The sequence below is a fragment of the Psammomys obesus genome, unplaced genomic scaffold (assembly GCF_907164565.1).
Source record: "Psammomys obesus unplaced genomic scaffold, mPsaObe1.curated_primary_1811, whole genome shotgun sequence".
Taxonomy (NCBI): domain Eukaryota; kingdom Metazoa; phylum Chordata; class Mammalia; order Rodentia; family Muridae; genus Psammomys; species Psammomys obesus.
This window is the reverse complement of record NW_026591598.1, coordinates 1,050,888-1,073,092: the sequence shown is the minus strand read 5'-3', so window position 1 is coordinate 1,073,092 and position 22,205 is coordinate 1,050,888. Positions and strand designations below refer to the sequence as shown.

The 22,205-nt window shown below is 52.8% G+C and overlaps 1 long non-coding RNA gene across 1 annotated transcript; it reads left to right on the top strand.

Moving 5' to 3' along the window:
- The first annotated feature begins 17,673 nt into the window (after positions 1 to 17,673).
- Positions 17,674 to 21,348, top strand: LOC129679543 (uncharacterized). Its single transcript, XR_008720563.1, has 3 exons — positions 17,674 to 17,758; positions 17,853 to 17,993; positions 19,721 to 21,348. It is a non-coding gene; the product is annotated as an uncharacterized LOC129679543 (long non-coding RNA).
- The last annotated feature ends 857 nt before the right edge of the window (positions 21,349 to 22,205 follow it).

Here is a 22,205-nt window from a genome sequence, read left to right as displayed (position 1 = left end):
GAAGGCTGGGCTCCACCCTCTAAGCTGCGCTGGAGCACCTTTAGGAGTCTCCCGGCTCCCTTCAGGCCCAGGGCCCCTCTGAGTTCTGAAGTCAGCCCCAAGTGCTCCCAGCCCCCTTCCCTACTCTGCCAGTGTCACCACGGAACTGGAAGTTTGGAGTAGAGGTCTCAAAGCAAAGCCCTTTCTAGTCACAGGGAATCGGTCACCCTCCTCTCTGGCAGCTGTGAAGCAAGCTGAGATAGCCCTTCACTGTGTGGGAGGTGAAGGGCCCACTCGAGGCTTCATGGCCTTGGGCGAGTCAGAGCCCCCTTTGGACCGCTGGCCTCAGGAAGGGCACAGCTCATGCCTGACCTTTGACAGCCTGGGGTTGCGACGTCCCCATCTTACCCAGGAAATACTGTCGTGTCTCCTCCCCCTTCCTTCCCCCCAGCCTGTAGTAGGAGTTCTGGTCCTTTCTGGAAACCGCTCAGTTATGCAATCATGGCCAGAGATAGCATCTAGGGCCTCAGTTTCCTTGTTTTCCAAACAAGACCCAAACAGGGTAAGGGGGCTCCTTACCCTGTTTGGCTCACATACCCCCTTGATACAGAGGAGATAGTTCAGAGTCCTTTCTAGAAAGACGTCCCATGGGCACACAGAAGGTGGCCTGAGCGGTTTCCCACTGTGGATGCAACAGAATAGCCTGCCTCACCTCAGTGGCTACTGTATGCAAAAAATGGAGAGGCAGGGGTGCAGGCAAGGTGGCCTAGAGGGTCAAAGAAAGGCGTTTGCCACACATACCTGACGAGCTGGGTGTGATCCGTGGAAGCCAGGGCTGGCGTTTGCCTCTAATCCCAGCATTCCCGTGGTGAGGTGAGAGTGGCCTGAGAACTGTCTATAAGTTTACAGGCCAGATTGCCTGGCCTAGAGAGTCCAGCAGCGACGACAGAGACCCTGCCCCAATACGGCAGAAGGAGAGACCTGCCACCTAAACGTTGTGCTCTGACCTCCACATATGTGCCACGGCGTGTACGCAGCCACACACACACACACACACACACACACACATACCTGCACACAATAACAATACATAAAACGGAGAAGGAGGAAGAAAGAGGAAGGCAAGGCAGGAGGAGGACCTTCCTGGGCCTGGCATTCTGCTCTGGTCCCTTGGCTGACCCAGAAGTCTTGTTGGAGGTGAAAGCAAAGACACACTGTGGAAGGGAAGGGGCAGAAGGAGAAACTCAGAGCGCTGGCAGCCCCTTTGTGCCTGTCCTGTCCCGACAAGGTCTGCGCCAGTACAGCCTTTCAGGGAGCCTGCCTGCAGGTACAGGGGAAAGGCCCTCATATTTCCTGGAATTTCTAGGCCTGTCTGACTCATGGCAGTGGACTTATATTCTCGAGGTCCAAAGCCCTGCAGAGGGCATGACCCGTGGCCTTCCCTGTACACAGGGTCTAGCTCAGGAGCCCTGTGAATTTTCTCTGAGGGACAGAGAGTGACTTAGGACTGGCCTGGCTTTGGACTGTATCCAGACTGTTCAGCATCTTTCTATGTCTGTGCAGAGTTTTTAGTTCCTGTATTAATAACGGATAAAGAGTGAAAGGGGGATGGAAAGGTATAAGCTATTGTACCTTGTTCCAGGGTGACGTGTGTGTGTGTGTGTGTATCTGTGTGTGTGTGAGAGAGAGAGCGCGCGCGCTCAAGCCTGGTAAAGTCTGGCAGAGCAAATGAAGAATGAGTCAAGTGCAGTGAGTGAAAGCTGTCCCAGTGTAGGACAGTAAAAACAAGACTATACTTTCACCTATGATGTACTCAGGTATTTGCTAGGTACTCAGGTATTTGCTATGTCCTGGGGTCTCATGGAGACCCTAGGATGCTGCTGCTCTGACTGGTGTCAGTTCCAAGAGTGCCCACATGGAGGCTCAGAAAACAGGTGTGTGTGTGTGTATGTGCGTGTGTGTGTGTGTGCGTGTGTGTGTGCGTGTGTGTGTGTGTGCGTGTGTGTGTGTGTGTGCGTGCGTGTGTGTGTGTGTGTGCGTGTGTGTGTAGGGGTTCACGTCACCAACACAGTTGGCCCATGACCCCTGTTGGAACCCCAGTCTTGATCTCCCCAGTAAACCACAGCGGACTGGCCTCCCATGTGGGGCTCACTGCCCTCCCCTACGCTACAGCTCCGTAAGAATTGAAAAGAATAGTTCTGGAACGAGGTGAGCAATTCTATTAGGCTCTGAGAGAATGTGAATAGAGACTTGTGTGGGGGTGTAGAGGGTGAGGAACCAGGAGACAGGAGAGAGCGCAGGTCAGTGGAGAAGGAGTGGGGTCAGGGTGGGGAGGAAACCAGGCAGATAAAGACAGGTATCGGGAGGAGGGCTTGGGAGCAAGACAGAGCTGGGATTTGAGACAGTAAAAGAGAAAGAGCAGCGGAGCGGCAGGTAGGGTTCTAACCTGTCTAATCTTCATACAAATGCAAACTGCCTGCCTAGGACAATAGGGAACCAGAGGCTCCGGGTCTGGGAGGCATAATAGAAGAATTAAATGAGCGGGAGACAGGATCCTTCTGGGTGTGAAAACAGGGTGACGACAGGGTAGGGGCCACTGCAGCCTCATAGGGTCAGCCCAGGGAGCTGTCTTGCTGGCTCTGGTTTCTCTCCTTCCCTGGCTCGGGCTCCAGCTGGACAGGCTAGGCTGTATGTAATGGAGAGGCCTGCCTCGGAACCTGAGCGAGTCCAGCCTGTCTTAGGGGATGGAGCCTTTCCGGGAACAGCGCTACCCTACTGACAAGAGCTGTTTTCCAGGTAGAGAAATTAAGCTGAGTTAAAAATAGCCTCCCTAGGCCCTTGAACCTCTTGGCCTAGGCCCTAACCATCACCTATGCCCCGCATGGTAGATCTAGTGGCATACCCCTGTTCACCATAATTTTTGTCTTGGCCATGCTGTCCCTATTCCTTCCAAGTGACTTGGCTGCATGTCCTTGCCTGGCTGTGCCAGCTTTGGTGTTGTGGTCCTCACCAACTACCCCTGCCCCCCATTTTGCTGAATCCTCTTGCTCTATTGTACCCCAAAAACTGCATAGGTCTTTATAACAGCTGCAAGGAGAGAGGTGGGGGCACACCTGATGTCACGGAGTAAGAATTTGGGGTACACAAATTCTTTATACAAATCTTTATTTTCCTCTCACCAGCTTGGCACTTGCCTAGGTTGAGGAGAGAAAATTTTGGGGAGTGAAGGCCGGTGACAGAATGGTTGAAGTTTATGGTGAGAAGCTAGGGATTGCCCAGAAGAAATTCCCGCCGTCAACAACGCCAATCCATAAATGAGATAACCGGTCCAGAGGACAAGCGACCAGCTCAGGTTATAATCGGCACGTTCTCTGAGATGCTGATCAAGACTCGCCCTTCTCACATGCCCAGAAGTCTATCCTAGGCTCCATCTGGGTCTGACAGCTTTGGGAAAAGCTGTCAGAAGGACCCCACAGACAGAAAGGCCAGACACTGGCAGGTGCCTATGCTATCTCCCTTAAAACTCTATAATCCCCACACAGAGAGCAGGTACCAAGGACAGCTGTCCAGTGGCCAGGGATAGAGCACTAGAAGGAGGATTTCCTGGAGCCAGGGACATTGTCCCACATGACAGGGATGGCTTAGAGCAGGGGTCCGGTGTTTCAGGTAAGACCCTGGAGCAGGACGCCTTCCTTGCCTCTGTCATTCTGCCTTCTTATTGATGCTCTCAGCTCTGACTACCCCTGACATTCAGAATCCAAACTCCTGTAGTTCCAGGCCCCACAAATGGAGATCCTGCAGATTGTGGCTGTGATTCCCAGCTAGGCCTCTCATCTCTAGAAAACCGGCCATTTCCTATAGCCAGCCACCCAGCCTCACCAAGTTTCAGGAAGTTTGTTTGTACCCTGGATAGAAGGGGCATGTTGTCTGGCTTGCAAACACATGCTGTGCAGGGGGCTTAGAGTGAGTAGCTGGGAGCAGGACTAGCCAGGGGCCTCTTGGCCACAGGTTGGTGAGGTTTGGGCCATAGATCCAGCCTTGGCTGGGAGCTTGGGGCCTGGGGAAGTCTTTAGATGTTCCCATCGTCACTTGCCTGGGAGGCTGTAGCTCCAGCCACCCCTCTTGGGGCCTGAGGACTCTCAGCCTCAGGGCCTCCTTTTGGTGGGTATCCTGGGCCTCCTTCCATCAGTCCCAGCTCACCCTGAGCCAGCAAGACCTGCCACTGGCCACCCACATCTGGGTCTCCACAAAGGCCACCTGAGGCTAGAAGGATCAGCTTTCCCAGTCTATGCTTCCTCCCAGGATACCCTCGCCTGTCTTCTCCTTTTTTTCACCTTAGCCCATTTGGAATGGTTTATATCTCCCACATAAATTATACCTTTAAAGGGATTCATGTGCTTGTTTGTTATTATGTTAAGAGCAATCAGAACAGGGTCATTGAGGCCTATGGAATGGCTGGACTCTCAGTGCAACTCAGGCAGTGTCTGCCAAAGCAGGCCAGATGGCTGTGAGAGTTTGATGGACATTTTGAAATAGGTAAATGAACACAGAAGCTCAGCAGTTAGGACAGAAACCTTTGAGCTCCAAGTTCCTGAGTTCCTCCAAATGTTAAGGCCCTTGTTCCCTGTTTGGCCTTTGAGGAGTCTAAGAGGAGCACACTTATTGATCATTCAGTGTGTTCTAAGCCCTGTGATAAATGACTTGCATGCGTCAGTCTTCTGAACCATCCCAATGTGCCTATGGGATGGGTGCTGTACTCAATTCCTGTTTGATAAATGAAGAAACCGAGGCTGACAGGAAGTGACTTGTTCAGCAACAGCTAAGGACTGGCAGAGCCAAGATTAAGAAGCATGCCCGTGTTACTCCCCAGATCCGTCTCTGGACCCTGTGTGCCTCCAATATCCCCTTTGACGATCTCCCCACAGCAGCTCTTGGGGGACAGTTCCCTGTTCATACTAGGCTGAGAGCCTGATGCCGGCTTGGAATATGGGGAATCTAAGAATGGAGACAGGCCTCTTACCTGTGTCCCTAACCATACAACAGCCCAAGCCTAAGAGGGTGGGCTGAGGCCTGGACAGCCCATTCTTATTTTCACTGCACCCCCAAAATGACGTGGGAGATAGCTTGAACTTGATCTCAGTACAGATGAGACCCCAAGGGAAGTAGATTTCTCAAGGGTACACAATAAGCAAGAGGCAAGGCTAGAGCTTTCTTCTCTTTTATATTTTTCTGCTAAGGGATGAACAGTCTATATTGTGTGTTTTGTTAATAACCCTCAGTTATTTATCTATCATCCATCCATCCATCTACTCATCTATAACCCCATCCTTCATCCATCTATCCACCTACCCATTTATCCATATATCCACCCATTTTTATCATCTATCCATCTTTCCAGCATCCATCCATTCTCTCCTCCACCATCTGTTCAGCTATCCATCCCTCCATCCATCCATTCATCCACTTATCCTTCATCCACCCACAAGTCACCCATCCATCCATCCATCCATCCATCCATCCATCCATCCATCTATCCATCCCTCCCACCCTCCATCCACCCACTTAGCCCCATAGAGCCTTTTATCCAATCTTATTTCTGTACATACCCCCATTTAACTCTCCAATTAATCTGTTCTTCTTCATGAGGTGGGTCAGAGCCTGAGCTTTGAATAGAAGTTTGTACTTTTGCTAAGATAAAATCTGTTTTTTTAGGAAGAGATCCCTGTTCTCATCAGATAATAAGCTACTGACACCATTTTCTCTGGAATTCCAATTTTAGGCTCCAGCCTAGACTTGGGTACATGGTACAGACCAAAGGCTTAGATGAAACTGACGGAAACAAGATGGGTTACCAAGCTGAACTCATGTCTTAGTATAGATAACGCTTCTCCTGAGTTCAGTTGAGCCCCTTTCCTACCTGATACCATCTTTAAAATGTTCAGATGACAGACTTGAGGTAATTTTTTAAGAAGAAAACTCAAGCAGGTGTCCAGAAATGGAAATTCACTTGATTGTGAACCCAGGGGAAGAAACTGAGGTTGCAGAAGTTTAGCTGCCAGTCCCCAAACCTAGAAACTCAGGACATTCCGACGGTTCTGTCTCTGAAGCCCAGGCCCCCGAACCTGGAGGGCTCGGAACTCAACCTTTTCCTCTCTGTACCACCACCACCACTACCACCCCTCCCCCCACCAGCCAAGACATGCAGTCGGTATTTTTCAGGGCCACACCCACCCTGTTGCCTAGAACCTGTGTTTTCCAAGGCACACCCAGAGCCCCACCAGAAGGCTGCCTTTCCCCTCTGGGAAAGTGTGAGCCACCAGGAGGCTGGGCCCAGCAGAAGTACAGTGTTTTATTCTAGAATTTGATGTCAGCCCAAACTAAATGCCTGATGCTTGTATCATTGGGGCGACTTGGTGCCCAGAAGGCAAGCAAAGCTGGAGTTCCCACTAAAATTTTTCGTTGACATTCCTGGGAAGAGGTGTGCCTGGGGTACCACCTCCTCGCCCGAAGGCCATGGCTTTTCCAGTGGCTCTGGGAATCCCGAGCCATGAATGACTTGGGCAGGGAGGGACACAACTGTGCTCTGGAAGGCAGTACAATCGGGAGCTAAATCGCTGCCAGGGCAGGTCCAGGGTGTGGGGGATGAATCAGGGGACCAGATGACAAAGGGCACACTGAATGTCAGAGGCTGTACCATCAAAGGTACCTGAGGCGCCCGACAGCTTTGAGGTAGAGCCAAAGTGAGGAAGCCCTGTGGCCAGCTTCTGTCACCCACTGTGACATGCAGAGTATATGGACCCCACAGAGTGGATGCTCTCCTGTGTAGGAGGTGTGTGTGTGTGTGTGTGTGTGTGTGTGTGTGTGTGTGTGTGTGTGTAGGCTGTTATTGGATGTGTCATCCTCGGGCCATGGACCAATTCCCACAAGTGTCTCCTCTGCTGTTCTGCATTACCTGGTCTCTTCAAAGCAAGCTGCACTTGGTTGGGCCCGGTTTCTCACATTTGCTTCCACACACCAGTCAGTGACACAGCAGGGAAGAGGTGTGCTATGACTCTGGCAGCTGGATGATCGTCACTTCGGTTGGACGTCCAAGGCTGGGACCTACTGTAACATCAGGGTGACGTATCTCAACAAATGCCTGTGCTGGCATTTGGTCTGTGTGGCTCTGACCCATTTCTCCTCCTTTCTCCTCAGTTCTGGTATGAGTGCCCCATACCCCACAGACCGTAGCCAACTTCCTTGCCTGAATGCTCTACGGGGCCACCCGTCCTCTCTTGATCTCTGTCCATCCTTCAAGGCTCACTACAATGCTGTGTTTCATCTTTGTTTTCATTTCTCAGGTATTGTCTCATGTAACCAAGGCTGGCCTCAAACTCCCTATATAGACAAGGCTGTCCTGGAACCCCTGATCCTTCTGCCTCTGCTCTTTGAAGTACTGGGATTACAGACATGTACCATCAAGCTTGGCTTCATCACATGTTATCTCTCCTAGAAAGCATCCTCAGCTCTTTTCACTCCTCGGGGGGTTGGGGGGGTGGGGGGGTGGGGAGGGTTTAAGTCCCCTCTGAATCCTTGCAGGGTTGTCAATTGTAGCCATCTCTGGCCAGAAGCCTTCTCTCTTGCTTCTCACTGGGGGCAGGCTAGTGGCTGAGGACTCTGCTTCTGGCATCAGGCAGAGCTAGCTTTGACTCCAAGGCCCATGTCTCATCTCCAATGGCTTTCCTCTTTCTTTGGGTCCCAGTTTCCTTCTGTATAAATGGATGTGCATGGATCCACGGCCAGGGTGAGGATTCTACAAGAAAGAGTAAGTTACTGATAGCAATCCACACTGCTAGTCAAATCTGATGACCGCATAACCTCTGAGGTATGTTACCTTGTCTATTTTCATGTTAAGAGGTCCAGGAGGTTCCCCAGGGCTGTTCAGGGCTCAAATCCAGCCTGTCTGAATTTGAATTCCTCCAGTCTGCCTGCCCTTTGCTCTCTATGTGAGGGCAACTGCTCTCCCACTTCCAATTGTGTGCTCAGCCCGTAAGAGTTGAACTAGAAATGACAGTAAGGATTGCCTCAACCATCCTGTCCCTATCTGATGGCTGCCTCTTGAGTATCACACACCATCTTTGGGGGCTGGGGGCTGCACAGTTTGGCATTCCGTACAATGACAAGAACAGCCCTGGGCAGTCCCCACTGGGAATGTACGAACCTTCATGAGGCAGGTGGGATTTGCAAGTTGCCCAGAGCCTTCAGAAGACTGAAGGGGAACTACTCTAAGCTCAGGATAACATGTAGGTGTGGGTTAAGCTTCCAGGAGGTGAAGCCCTTCTCTTGTCAGAGCGTCAACTCTGTCTGCTTCAAAGAGGGCTCGGTGGGTGCCTTGGGGACCATAAATGGTAAGGTCGGATGCAGAACAGAAAGACCTCTATGGAGAGCCTTCTAGAGCCCCCTTCTCCGGAGGGAAGTGCAGAGCTTGGCCTTTAGAGGACGCTACAGAGCTCTGGATGCCTTCTCGGAGAGGACGCTGTCATCAACCGTCCATTCTCCACCTCCACAGCTTCCATGGAGACCAATGTAGGCTTGTCATGCGCCCTGAACGCTAAATGGCAACCATAGTTCCTGCTTCTGAGCACGTTCTACAGGCCAGACACTGCGCCAAATGCTTTGCTTATATTGTCCTATTTTGCCATCTCCACAGAAAGGTCTTTACTGTTACTGCTGTGTAATAGATGAGAAGCCCGAGACTTGGAGAGCAAAGGTGGCTTTCTTTTGGGTTCTAGGTGTACCTGCCCCACAGCCTGCATTTTTCGCCACCATCTCAGCAAGTGCCGTCTCGTGTATAACAGAATCCTCATGGATGCAGCATAGTCTTAGCCTTATTTTCAGATGAGGAATAAGTAGCTGGCCTAAGGTGACTCATCAAGCAGGAGAGAAGCGAGACTTGAACCCAACTCAGAGGGGAGCTCTTGACAGGAACTCTCAAATTCAATGTAGATCTCCCCACAGTGCCATAGAATCCCCCAAAAACATGTTCAGGAAGCCATCTTTGGGTCTTGAGATTGAGGGCAGCGGAAGACTGCTCTCCTTCAACTTGACCGCCCCCCTCCCCCCCGGCCTTTAAGCAGCAGGAATTCTGGGAGCTTGCGGGAGAGGAGGAGGCTGTTTACACACTGTGATGAGCGGTGAGGTGAGCGGTGGTGACTCAGGGAAGGAGGTCCTGAGTGGAGGATAGTAGCTGTGTGTGGCAACCCAGACTAGGCCAGGCCATTGTTGGGGTCCCCTAGGAGAAGGAGGAGGATTGGGTAAGGCAAAGCTGAGTCACAGCAGCGAGATCAGACAGGGAGCAGGGATGGCCCAGTGACCTCACACTTTCGTCTGGGTCTGGCAAGGAGCCTTAGGCCCAGGCGGGCCTAGTGGGCCCAACCTAACTGGACAAGCACACTCTCTCCCTGGCTGCGATTACCGGGGGGTGTCCACGAGACCAAAGAGCCTCCCTTCAGGTTCACCAAAGTCTTGTGTTGCTGTATTCCTCAAATCCTGCCTGACTAGGGAAGCTCTGGTGTAGGACCAAGTGGTATACAGTGACAAAATCCCAAGCTACCTCTGTGTGATCTGGAATATATATATGGGAAAGAAAAAATGTTCAGAACACACACACACACACACATGCACACACACACACACACACACATATATTCTTTTCCCCATATATATGAAAAAATATGTGTGTGTATGTGTATATGTGATCCAATTTCTCTCCCTTTTTCTCTCTTTCTCTGTTCATCAGCACGTCTGTATGGATGAATGTAGATACCAGCAGTCAACTTTGGGTGTTGTTCCTCAGGAGCTGGGAACCTTTTTTGTTTTTTATTTTTGAGGCAGGGTATTTTGCTGCAATCTGAGGCTTGTTAATTGGGCTGAGCTAGTTGGCCAATGAGTCCCCAGGCTCTCCCAGTCTCTATCTCCTCAGTGTTAGAATTATAAACATGTACCGCTATGCTTGGCTTTCTTTCTTTCTTTCTTTCTTTCTTTCTTTCTTTCTTTCTTTCTTTCTTCTTCCTTCCTTCCTTCCTTTTTTTTTTCTTTAATGGGCACTGGGGATTTGAACTCAGATTCACCAACTGATCCATTTCCACATCCCCAAGTTCTCTGAGCTTTGACGACTTCAGTCCAATGGATTCACAGAAGGAACTGAAAACCCAATGACTCGAATCCAAGCCCTGGTACTTAGAGCAGGGAAGAATTAAAAGGATGAGAGGGACGGCCAACACCTGCCAGGAGCCGCCACAGAATAGAGGGCTGGAGCAAAATGGCCTTGACCACCTGGGCTACAGCAGCCCGTACCCCAGGTTCCCAGGAGGAATGTCTTGTCCAGTTCTTAAAATGACCTCCCTCACTGGGGAATACATAATTCAGAGAAAGAGAGAGGCATCCATTTCTTCCAGGATGCAGCAAGTATGCCCATCACTCTGCCTGAAAGATGTGTTGGCCATCCTCTACCTTCTCTGTCCAAGGACAGGCGGGCCACTGAGCAGAGCCTTCTCCAAGAGGAAATGGCCTTTATCTCTCCAGATAAGAGGCACTGAATAGACCCTGGGGGTGGAGTGGGCTGGAGAGGGCCTGCCGGCCTCAGGCTGACCATAAAGCAACCACTTTTTTTTTTTTTTTCCCCTGGGACATCCTCAGCCTGAGTCAACCAGGGGCTGAGGCTGCTTCTGAGTTCATCGGCCCGCTGCCCAGCCTTGGAACCCAGGCCTCAGGCACAAGGGAGGTCCGGAATAATGACTTGGTGATAATGACAGCTGTGTGGGGAGCTGTGCCCATGTGCTAAGCATTCTCCTTGCCTTCATTCATTTGATCTCCTAAATAGCCCCAGGAGGTGGACAGGGTGTGGCCCAGGAGTGAGGATCATAGAGCCTGTGAGCTGCTTAGGAAAAGGCAGTGAAGGGTCTCCAGCCCTTGAGGTTGAGGTCCTGTCTGCAAAGGTAGTAAACAAGGTGAGCCTACTCTCTGCTGGACCTGGGGTCTCTGGGATTTGGGGACAGAGACCCCCAAAGACATCAGTCCTTGCCTGAGGCAAGGAGCTGGGCAATGTGAACAGTCTGGGAATGAAAGCGCTGAGCTTAAAGATCAGTGTGCATTCCATGCCTGGCTCTGTGTTGGCCAAAAGAAAGGGTGACAGGAGCCAGGGGCTCAGAGGGGCAGGTGGTGCCTCCATCTAGGAGCTCTAGGGATTGTCCTTTGCCCAGGAGAGACAGTTGAACAGGGCAACAAAGTCTGAGCAGAGGCCACATGGGACATCCTAGAAGAGGAGAGGACTAGCTAATGGCACCCAGTGGAGACAGAGCACACCATCAGGGTCTTGAACACCACACTAAGGACTTATCTCTCCTGCAGTCAAGTTGAAGATGGAGGGAAAGGCTGGGGGTGGGGGGTGGCACAAGGGGCTTTTGTTCATTGCTAGTGGGGAGGCAGGGCAGGGGGTTCCAGCCCAGTCCAGTTCTGAGGAGATGAGGCACTTCCTTCTAGGTGGATGACCATATAGACCTGGGAGGAGTAGCCCAGGCTATCTCCATATTTGAGAACATGGTTGGTCTATGATGGTCTCAGTCTCAAGCTTGGGGCAGGAGAATCAATCTCTCTGTCTCTGTCTCTCTCACGCTCTCTCTCTCTCTGAGTTTGGGGTTTGGGTGTATGTGTGCTACAGCGTGTGTGTGGAGGTCAGAGGTCAGTTCTTTTCTTGACCCTTTTTAAGGTGGGGTCTGCTTGCTCCTGTTCTTTTGTGTACTCCAGCAAATTGGCCCTTGCAGTCAATTCCCTGGGTTTGCCTGCCATCTCCAAGCAGGAGTACTTGGACTGTAGCTACATGCCAACACATCTACCTATTTACGTGGGTCCTGGAGTCAAACTCGGGCCCTGAGATTTGCATGGTTAGCTATTTTACTTACAGAACCATATCCTTGGCACCCCCCTTTTGAAAGATAGCCTAGCCTGGTTCCAAATTCTAAAACCTATGGCCTCATTTTCTAGCTATTACTGGGGCAGAACCCATGTCCTCTGACAACCCCACATCCTATCCTCCTGCCCCTTGCTTGGAAAGAGAAGCGAAGCTTAACTCAGCTCCTCTCTGTGGCTTAGAGTAGGACCATGTAGCTCAGGAGACCAAGGTTTGTTGAACCAAGGTTTGTTCCTTGTGCTGTATTTTCGCTTGCAATTTCCCCAATAGCCTCTGGAGGGCGCCCTGCGCTGGCATCTATGAGCCGGGGAACAGAGGCTTAGGGATGCTAAGTGAGGAACAGGTGGAATATCCTTGGCTTCCTTCAAACTGTGACCGGGGAGAGGGAGCCTGCTTCGTGCTCCAGGGGACATAAACTAAGCCTGAAACCTTACATCAGGTTCCAGTCCTGGCTCTGCTGCTTCGTGGCCTCAGTTTCCTCTGATGATAGTATCTTAGGGAGAAAAACCACGTTCGTGCAGCCTTGTCCGGGGCTTATCTCCACTGCTCACATGGAGAAACCGAGGCTGCACGAGAAGCAGGGCTCTCCCGGAGAGGCTCACCCGCTGCCACCTTCGCATCCCCGGCCACAGGGCCCACGCTGTCTTTTTCCCCTCCGATGTGCTTGTTGGGAAACTTCGCGCTGGGGGCGCGAAGCGGTCCCGTCCAGCGAGCATGGCTTTGCGAGTAGGTGGCGGCTGTGGCGCTCGGCCCGCCCTCGCCTTGCCACCAATTTTGGGCAAAGCCGCGCGGCGGCGCGCTACGTGACGGCTGTGAGTCAGCGCGCTGGAATGCGGAGGACGCTTTGTTCCCGGCTCTCCAGCGGACGAACGTGCAGAGACCCGGGCGCGGCGGGCCTGACATCACCGCGCGGTTCCACCGCAGCCACGTGCACCCGGATCAGGGCCGCTGCCGCTGGGGCCTCTGAGGGCCCCTCAGGCCCAGCCCCCGGGAGGCTTTGTGGTACCTAGTCCCTAAATGGTACAGACAACCCAAGTCTCTGTGTGAATCATCAGAAAGCTGCTTGCTTCCCTCTGCACCTCCATTGCCTCACGGGACAGTGAGATGGACAGGGACCCAGAGGAGGTGATTTGGGGCCTATGGGAATATACTCACATGGAGGTTGGCATGGGAGAAGGAAGCAGGGATGAGGCCTCCCTTAACCCTGCCTGCAGCTTGGCTGGTGTTTTGCCTTCCCTGGGCCTGGCCCAATGATGTGACCTGGCTATTTCGCCTTGCCCCAGAGTCTTGTACTAGGTAAGGGGTACCGGGCCTTGATAAATCTTCGAACTACGGATGGCCACACGAAAGGTCTTTGGTGTCCTAGGTCATATCTGGGTCTCTCTACATGCAATACCACTGATGACAGATCAACCCTGAGTGGTAGACATTGTTGTGGCCTGTGGATCTTGAGGCTCAGAGACAGGAAGCCTAGGCCATACTAATTCTGATACAGCAATTAGCAACCCAGGGCAATCTGGGTTCCTTCTTTCCATTGGATATGGACTCTTCTTTGGGCTTGAATGACCCTGGGGCTCCCCAAGCTGATGCGTATGGCCCACGTTTCACCCCTGGCAAATGGAGTGGGAATCCTGAGGCTCTCATGGCAGGTGGGGGGGGAGGGGAGGGGGTGTTCTGATATGGAGCAGTGGCACCTGAGTGAGAGTCCCTGCGGCCCTGAGTATGTCATCTCTTGCCTCAGTTTATACATAGAGACTTTTTTGCCTTGACCATCCCTGCATCCTTGAGGGCAGAAGCCCGATGGCCTAGTGTGGGGGTTACAGGAGTTGCAGGGGACGGGCAGGGTGGCACTGGGCTATAAGGAAAGCTTTCTGGATGGGATGTTTCTCCTATACACTCTGCCTTACTATCTTCTCCCATTCCCATGCTCCCTGACACCAGGGCATACTGCCCTAAGGCTGGCTGGAGCCCCGAGGGCGTCAGTCAGCCCGAGGGCTTTTGCAGAAGGCTTTCTTTGTCAGTGCTGCATCAGGGGCTCTGTAGCTGAGCAGGTCTTCAGGGGGTCCTTACTAGCTGGGAACCCCGAAGCCCAGCTTGGGGCTGTTCAGCATCCTGGCACTGTATTCTGAAATTCTTTGGTTTCTGTTCCTCTCAGACTGTGTGTTCTGTATGGAGGAAACAAAGATGACCTGCTTTACCTTAGTGCCTAGCCCCTGTTGTGGTGTGTGTGTGTGTGTGTGTGTGTGTGTGTGTGTGTTCAGTTTTAGAGGAGGGCTCATTACCCCAGATTTACAGTCCTCCTGCTTCAGCCTCCTGAGTGATAGGATTAAAGGCCTGTGCCAGCATACTCAGGCTGTCTTGCTTTTTAATGCATTGAGTTCATTAATTGATTCATTAATTAATAGGCAGAGTCGCATGTGCCTCACACTGGTCTCAAGCTTGCCGTATAGCCAAGGATGACCTTGAACTTCTGAGCCTCCTGTTTCTGCCTCCTGAGTGCTGGCTGGGCCTATAGGCATGTGCCACCACTCCTGGTTACTGCAGTGGTAGGAACTGAACCCAGGGTTTTGTGCATGGCAGGCAAGCACTCTATCAGCTGAGCTCCATGCCCAACCTGTTCACTGTTTCCTTCTCTCCTTCCCCATATCCTTCCTCCTATTTTGCTACTGCAGTGTGGCCCCGATCTATTCTCGGAAGAACCCTCAGTACGGAGTACTAACCAACGAAGCCAAAGCCCTGGTTGTCCATCTGTCTGTCTGTCTCCTCATGTACGGTCTTAGACATGGGTATATCCTGGGAAGGCTGATGCCCTAGGAGGCGGAGGAAGCCCCTGTCCTCCTTGTAGCCTGAGATCCCTGCCTTTAGGACAGTGTCTCCCTCCTGTCAACCACACTGAGGCCTTACCTGCCAACCTCTCAGGATTTGAGCTGAGTGCAGAGGCGGAGGTCGCCAGCACAGCGACCTCCACAGGCTTAGCCAGTTCTGAGTCCTGTGCACCTTTACTGACCCATGCTTCTGAGCACCTCAAATCCTCTGTCCATTTGTGGGGAGCACGCTGCTCCCTGTAGTGAGCACTGTGGGGATTTGCAGGCACAACAGTCTTAGCACCAGCTGCCCTCGCTTGCACCAGCAGAGCTCCAGTGACCTCCACACCACCGTTACCCTTGACAGGCAGTGTCGTGTTAATGGCAATCCTCCTGCAGGCCCTTGTGCTCACAGCTCATTCAGTTCCCTGGTGAGGAGATGACATACCCTGCTCCTGCTCAGACCCTTTCACCGCAACCCAGAGACAGAGTCAGGGCCTCGCCGCATGGCCCAGCTGCAGGTGGGGGCTGATGGCCTCTGATCCCCTATGAACTCCAAGCCCCAGAGGCTCTAAGGACATAGGGTGACAGGTGAGACCGGAGCAAGCATCTGCACGTGCCCCACCCCCTGCACAGTTCCTAGCACTCGAGGGCCCCGCCTTGGCCTGGCACTCCTGCCTGGATTCCTGCCCATGTGGTTTCCCCTCGGCCTCTCCCTCACGTCCGCTGGCAGAGCATCCCCAGATGTCTGCATTCCTCTGTCATGAAGACGGCCACCTTGGGGCTGGGCCTGGCTAGGACATCCGTGAGCACTGGCTAAGATGAGTGGGGACACACCTGCCGGCACCTGTGCCTCTGTGCCCATGTATGGCTGTGCCCCTGTATGTCCATGTATGCGCACTGCTGGGGAAGCACACATGGGCATGGTGTGGACAGGCACGGCTTCACTTTTCAGAGGTGGCAGGGACCGGGGTCTGCCATGTAGCATCCTATTGGCCCGTGGACAGGGATCCATGCTCATGCACCAGGGTGCATGCACGCCTCCTGCACCAAAGTGTCATTGCACGTGGAGGACTGTGTTCTGAGCAAAGGCCTCTCTGAGGCTCAGCTCATAGCCACTGGAGGAAGCTAGAGGAATGAAGAGGAGCAGGTCAGGATGAGGTCAAAAATGGAAACGTAATTTGCCTAGTTGGGCTGGACCCTGCCTACACGTCCTTCCCTCTTTAACCTCACACCAGTCCCAGAACACAGCAAGGGAGAGAAAGTACCTTCTATTGAAGGCTCAAAGGGCCACTTTCCTTGCCCACTGTCACCTGGCCTGTAAGTGGCAGAGTTTGGGTTCAAATCTCTATCTGCCTGATTCTAGAGGCCGTTAGGAGGGAAAGGAGGGAACTGTAAGGTCCTAGACAGTAGGGCGTATGTACCGTGAAGCCAGGCTTACACAGTGACCAGGCTGGGAAATAGATAAGCATGTAACAGTTTGCATGTAACAGTTTGCCTGTGCTGGGCCTTGCAGAAAGGTCATCTCTGCATGTACTAACTTATCTAACCTCTAATAGCTCAAGCGATTATTAAGCTACTATTATTCTACCATGTGCTATTTATTATGTAATACTATGTAATAATGATAATTATTATTAATAGCCTATTCTCATGTTAGATACGTGGAAACTGAGGCTGAGGTAGGTCAAAGAGGTTTCCCGAACTCCCACAGCTGAGAAGTGGCATGGGGGGGGGGAGCTCACCCTCTGTGACTTGGCTCCAGGGTCCGAGGGCACAGCCCCCATGGACATTGCTGGGGCTGGCATCTTCTCATTCTGAGTATCCCGGCCTTGTCCCTAATGGCTGAGTGGACTCCTGTGCCATCCTGCACGCAGGCATTAAGAAAGCCGAGGGATGGTTGCCTTGGTAACCTACCCCACAGAAGGGGAAACTGAGTCTGTACTGGAATGGAGCCTGGGCCTGTGGCCTAACTCTGCATGGGTCTTGCCTAGCATGACCCAGTTCTCTCTAGGCTGTAATTTCTGCTCCATGTCCAGGGAGAGCAGATAGGAAGGGCTGTCCCCAAGTTGCCAGATAGGGAGTCCTGGAAGGAGGTGGGGCAGGGCTGGCAGTTGGCACAGAGTAGGCAGGCAGCTGAGGGTGAGGCTGGGACAGGGCCGAAGCCGAGGCTCAGAAGCCGGTTTTCCCAGGCTGTGTCTGAGTAATCCTGTGTCTATATTTATCTCCTCTTTTCTTGGGTGAGCAAACAGAGCCTGATGCCAGGCAGCCCTGCCACCCCACCCTGTGCCAGCACGTTTCTCTCACCTGTCAGTGGCCTTTCACGGTACCACAGTTTTGGCCCTGAGCGTAGCTTGGCCCGCTTAGGACTTATAAGGATACTTTAACCAGTGGCTTCTGTGATAAATCTCATTGTCTGTCATGGTCAGAGGTGGATGTTGGTGCAGGGAACCTACCCCACTCAGGAATTAGGTGATCCTCCTCTGCAGTAGCTTCCAGTCTTACCTGTGCACGGGACCAGACTGCTCCCCTCTAGGACCTTTATTCAGAGAAGGCTTGGGGGTACAGAGGTCCAGGGCACATGCTCCGAGGTTAAATGCTATACTCTGGTCTTGGGTAAAGAGCCCCGCTGTGTGTGACTCACTTTCCCTGATTGCCAATGCCATGCTTTCCAGCTTCCACACGTGTGTGCGCGTGTGTGTGTGTGCCCATATGGGCACATATGCATGGTTTCTGTGTATATATATTTCTGTATGTGTGCACATATGTGTATGTGTGTGCAGATACACATGCATATGTAGACCAGAGGCCAACTTCAGATGTCTTCCTCAGTCCCTGTTCACCTTAGCGTCCGCCATTTTAGCTAGAGAGCCCCAGGGATCGTTCTGTTTTCCCAGTGCTGGAACCAGACTACGGTGTGCCTGGCTTTTTCCACAGATGCCCGGGATCCAGCCTCGGGTGCCCATGCTTATGTGGCAGGAACTCTATCAGCTGAGCCATCTCCTCAAGCCCTCTCCCCACAGATACTGTAAGCACCAAATTGGAGGCATTAGGAACTGGTTGGTGGGCGGGATCTGCTGAGAAGGGACTGTCAATCTTACCTGCTTCCTCCCTACCCTCAGTTCCCCAGGAGTGACAATGGATGCACACAGGTCTGCAAGGGAAGGGTATGTCTGTCTCTCAGCATGGAGCCGTTCATGGGCATCCCTGACTCTGAGAAGTACCTGTGGCCCTGGGATGAATGGCTGTGAACACACGGCAAGGTATGAAGGCCACAGGCTTTGCTAAGGCCCAGTCCGGAAGGGACTGGGGGGAAGAGACAGCGGCGAGGTCAAAGGGATGGTAGCAGACACCCTTGTGAGAGATGGTGCAGCCTGAGCCATTGGTGTCCCCAATATCACCCTGACCTCATCCGGGGTTGAGGGGTGTCCCCATGACCAGTTAAGCGCCTTCCCTGACTTTGGTCTCTGCCCTGATAGTGCCTCACCCCTGACCTTGGAGAGCCCCAAGCCTGGTGCACGTGCACTCTGGCCCTGCTGCTCCCAGCCTGGATTAGGTAGAATCGGAGGACGTGCCGGGCTGGCAGGCTCAGGGGTGGGGTGGGTGCGGGCACACCGGAGCTGCCCTGTGCCTGCTCGGGACTGGGCTGCAACCAGGCCTTGTATGGCTCTGCCAGAGTAGTTCAGCGGCGGCACCCATTGGCTGAGCCGGCACTCCCAGCCAGGGCCGCCCGGGCCCCAAACCACGGGTAACCAGAGCTGCCAGGAGCTGGTGGATTAGCGTGCCCGCCTGCCCACCTGCCTGCCACCAGGGCTGCTCTTTTCCTTTCCTAAAAAGGCAGAGCTGGGCAGAAGAGCTGGGTAGCAGCGCTTGGGACTGGGGTAGCGTGGGGTGGTACAAGTGGCTCCGTGCAGAGTATACGAAACGTAGCCCTGGCCTCAGGCCAAGCTCTTCCCGGCTCTGGACATCCATTTTGCCATCAGGAAGTGGGCAATTGGCATTCTTATCTTCCTAAAGTGGATGAGGTCATGATAAGAGTATGGGGTATGTGAGCTGGGATCCCCCAGCCCTAGCAAAGGCCCCAGAGCTACAGAGGCCCAGACTCTCCAAGGGTAGCTAATCAAATATGGAGATCATGTATCAGAGCCCAGGCTTCCTTCCCTGTAAAAGGTAACAGTGTGACGGAATGATCTTTCCCCAGGACTCAGAACAGCATCCATGCTGAGCTCTGCACAATGAAGCCCCCAGGCTGCAGCGTCTTCAGGCTCTTGCCTCTGCACCTTCCATCCTCCCAAGGCTATCCAGCCTGAAGAGGCCTGCCCCCCCAAAGATGTTAGGACAGACTATGGCCCCCATGGCCTGAGCCCAGAATGAGTATAGCCTTAGGAATGAGGTCAGGTCTCCCAGTCCTATGGACTTTGCTCAGCTCTGGATGGAGACTCAGCAGACCTTAGCTAAGATGTCTGTGGTACTCAGCCATTGCTCTCCAGAGCTATGGGAACTGATGTGACAGGATTGTGGCCGTCCCACTCGTCAGAGTGTGGTCTTTGGCATTACCTTCACTTGTAATAAACATGCACTCTGCCTCATTCACTTCTTGAAGGGGAAATGCTCTTGACCTTGCAAAGACCTGGGAGCCAGCCGCATGCCAGTGCCTGTCTGCCTTGGCATTGAGGCAACGGCAGGCAGGAGATGGCAGCAACTGCAGCGGAATTCACACAGCCAAGTGCTGCAACTGGACTCCAAGCAATGGCAGCTGTGCAGCCTGACTCCCAGCATTACCCTGGAGCCAGGCAGGGGCTGGAGGATAAAGGAGGAACTTGGATTCCCTGAAAGGCTTCCCCAGACCCAGCAAGAGACTCCGACTATATAGTCCAGGCTGGCTTCTAACTTGAGATCTTTCTGCCTAGGCCTCACGAGGATTTGGGATTGCAGGCACATGTCATCACACTTGGGTGAGCTTTCTTATTGTCACCGTTTCCTTCTCTAGGAACAGCAGCTGAACACACCACGTCCAGTAGTGGTCATGGCTACAGACTGAGTTTGTAAAACTCTGGACACGGAGCCCCGTGCGTCCTCTTCTGGAGCTGGGCAGGGCTTCTCTTCCCTGCTGCCTTGGATGCATGTCCCTGACTCTATTTGTGTGCCCATTTTCTAACCTCCCCTTAGGCTACCCTTCCCCGGGCTCTGTTAGTTATTCCCTATCCTCCCACACTCTTACTTCAGCATGGGGTACCTTCTTTGCTTCCCATGCTCTCCTGCCCTTCCCCCCACTCTTTCTGTAAAAGCTCATTCCCTCTGAGGGTGATACCACTGTCCCTGCTCTCTCCCCATCCCATCATAGACCTCTGCTCCCCTGGCTCAATTCTGAGAGGTCCTAAACTTAGCAACCCCTTCTCCCCCACCCCCCGTTCTCTCCTTAAGAGCTGGCCGTGTGGCCGGCTCTGACCAGTGGTGGGAATAGAAGGGATATGTCTGAGTTACTTCTGTGTCCATATGCTGGAACTCCTGACATCAGTCAAGGGAGGAAAGGGTTACTGTGGCTCACAGTGTTGGTGGGCTCCGTCCACTGGGGCGGGGACAGCACGGTTGAACAGAGCACTTTACATCATGGACCAGAAGGCGGTGTGAAGGGGAATGTCAGTCCTCACCCAGCTACATCCCCCTCCCCTTATTCTGTCTGAGCCATGGGACGGTGCTCTTATTTAAGGTGGGTTTCCCCCCTTTCAGTGACTCTTCTCTGGAAACACCTCAGACACACACCCAGGGTGTACCACACCAATCTCTCGGGTGATTCCAAATTCAGGCAAGTACATAATGAAGACTGGCTATGACATGATATTTGTTGCCAACGCCAGCACTCTGTTTTTCTCTGCTTCTGAGGATCATGGGAACGCAGGGATGGAGCTGCCCTCAGTCTTGGTCTCCCAAGTTGCTGAGAATTTCTCCGCGGATGTCCATGGAATGTCAGTGAGGGAAAGAAGAGGCTCTAGCTGCCTTCAGCCACAGGGTGGCGGGCACACGTGTTTCAGCAGCACTGCAGAGCCCGTCTGGACTGGTGTACCCGGGCTCCCAGAACCGATTGCCACCTCAGCTCTGCCAGCATTAGATATGACCCTCGCTTGCTGCCTGTACCTCCTGCCCAGTGCGCTCACATCCTGGCCTCTGCTTCTTCAGCAGCCGTGGTCCGTAGGGCTCATTCACTGTGGGCTCACTCTGAAATAGCAGCTAAAGGCAGATCACAGCCCGTCTTTTCTGTATTCACATAACTATTATGTGACCATGGCTTTTGTCCTGTTATTTATTTATTTTTTTTCAACTCGACACAAACTAGAGTCATGTGGGAAGAGGGACTCTCCATTAAGGAAATGCCTACATTAGATTGCCCTGTAGGCAAGTGCATGAGGCATTGCTGAGGGAGGGTCTGGCCTGCTGTGGGCAGCGTAGCCCTTGGGCAGGTGGTATAAGGAAGCAGGCTGAGCAAGCTGTGGAGAAATAAAGCAATTAGCAGCATTCTCCCGTGGCCTCTGCTTCAGTTCTTGCCTCAGATTTCCTGCCATGACATCCCTTCCTGGTGGACTGTGAGCTATAAAATGAAATAAACCCTTTCCTCTTCAAGTTGCCTTCGGTCACTGTGGTGGTCACTACAGCAGCAGAAAGCGAATGAATACAGCCCTCCCTCCCCCCTCCACACTCAGCAGTCTTTTTCCACACCTCACCTCACCCCTACAGCCCATGTGCTGTCTTCTCCACTCACTGCCATTCTCTGCTGTCGGCTGGCAGAAGCCATTCTCGGGAGAATCCTGGTACCCACGGTCGGACTGCCATTAGAGAAGCCACCAGCAAGGCAGACACTGGTGACAGTCCTCTAGTCTTTCAACACACCTTCCTTCTCTCCTGGGGACTTTCTCTCCATGTCCTTAAGGCTCACTCACATCGTCTCAGGGCTCTTTGGCTTTGTCTGCAGCTTCCTCGAGTAATTCTACTTGGCTGACGGAGAAAATCCCTTACAGAATACTCTCTGTGTCCTGTCACTAAGACATGCTGACTTCTAGCACTTTTTTTTTTTTTTTTTTGGACTTTCAAATCCACCCCTGCTTCTCTTCTTCCACCAGACACAATGTTTAACATTTGCTCTCCACAGCTCTCCCAGTCGCCTGGGTCCAGGTCTATGACAAAGTATCCTGTTCCCTCTTCACCCCCAAGGTTCTTCTGCATCCCTGACCCTCTGCCATCCAGCTCTCAGTGTGTCTGCAAAGGGCCTGCCACAGTCAGGAACAGTGCTGGGCCCTCTTTTCTGTGAGTTGGTGTTGGTCCTCTGTCCAAACAGACCCATCCTTTCAGGCCCTTAGCGCTGAACTTCCAATCAGCACCTTGTCTCTAGGGCCCTTTGCTTGGCTCACCGGCCTGTCTTCCTTTATTTGCTGTCATTGGGTCTTCCTAGGAGAGCTTTCATGACACTCTGACCGCCTGTG